General features: G+C 31.6%; 1 pseudogene; it reads right to left on the minus strand.

Annotated features, from left to right (window-relative positions):
• Nucleotides 1-866, minus strand: part of LOC110312250 — a 2,116-nt pseudogene extending 1,250 nt beyond the window's left edge.
• Between the last annotated feature and the right edge of the window lie 664 nt (nucleotides 867-1,530).

Below are 1,530 nucleotides of genomic sequence, written 5' to 3' on the forward strand. Positions count from 1 at the left end.
TCCTTTCTTTCTTTCTTTCTTTCTTTCTTTCTTTCTTTCTTTCTCTCTCTCTCTCTCTCTCTCTCTCTCTCTCTCTCTCTCTCTCTCTCTCTCTCCCTTTCTTTCTTTCTTTCTTTCTTTCTTTCTTTCTTTCTTTCTTTGGAACAAGGATCTTTTATAAATGGTATTTTATTGAGAATATATGTAACAGTTATTTTAAATTTTTTAAGGGTTCAAAGCTTTGAATTTTACATGTGTCATAAAAGATACATGAAGCTTTGAATAGTGTTGGAACTGTTAAAATATTGGTTATTTGTGGATATGGATAAAGATTTTTTTCTTGCATTATGAAGTAGAAATGAGCTTTGGTTGCCCAAGAGTAGAATGACATAAAAGGAGAAATTTAAAGACAAGTGGAGTGAACTAAAGTTTCATAATATGACAGGAATCATCAAGGAGAATATAAAAAGTAACAGGTAATTTTCCTGAGATGGTTTCACATTGGACTTTAAATCACAATGAATGAGGCCCTTTTCAGGCAAGGCCAAAAGGAAAGATTCCTGCTATTAATATGCTTTTCCTCTTATTATTAAATATATATAACAATCAGTAGGCATTAGCACTTTTAGGCAGATTTCTGCAGATCAATGAAGATGTACTGTCCTATACTGATGCTATATAGACAAATAGATGGTTTCTTAATTCTTAATGATGATCCCATAAGAATTCCTAAAATTAGACTAGTAATTATTAAGTCCTTTATAATAGACCTGTTATTAGAGCCTCCTCTTATATGAAAACTGCAATTAGAACTCAGCCAGTCTTCACATGTCAGGAGTAAATTGCTTCGGAGGTCGAAAGCAGGCACTTACAACTTCCAGACACATTCCTTAAGTTGTAAGACAAATGATCAAAGCTCTTATATATAAGGAAACAAAAATTTTTGTAGGGGTATGCACAGAACAAAAAATATCGGCTGGATTTGTCTATACAAAACTTCAATGCTAACTTAGTCACTAAAATTATAGTTTTAAATTTCTCATTGAACCTGTGGAGCCAGTGACAGATAATGAATGTCTAGCTAGTTAGACATAGTCTTAATGAAAACACATGTATACATCTCTATTGTAAACTTCTTATTCAGTTTATGATTTGAATTTATGTTTGAACTTTTAGTAAATTTTTGTTCAGAAAATAAAAGAATGCTTGGAAAAAGTGTGATCTATTCTCCTAGAAAAGATACAAAAAACTAGAAACTGTTGTTACTTTAGAGCAGAAGGAGTTAGGCAAGTATTAGAAGGAAAGAGCAAGATTAGACGGAATAAGGAAAAGACAGCAGAGTAGAGTAACTTAGTAATTAAGACATCAATTTAGAAATTAAAATAGCATATATTTTGATAGTTTTTTTTCCCTTTTACTTTCCCTTAGAAATAAAGATTACAAAGCATCTCTCTCTCTCTTTTTTTTTTTTTTTCCTCTTACTGGGAGCAAATTTCCCTAGCTGAAAAGGAATTAAACACTCCCTTTAGGTCCAGGAAGAGAATTTCAGCT

Source organism: Mus caroli, chromosome 17, assembly GCF_900094665.2.
Source record: "Mus caroli chromosome 17, CAROLI_EIJ_v1.1, whole genome shotgun sequence".
Taxonomy (NCBI): Eukaryota; Metazoa; Chordata; class Mammalia; order Rodentia; family Muridae; genus Mus; species Mus caroli.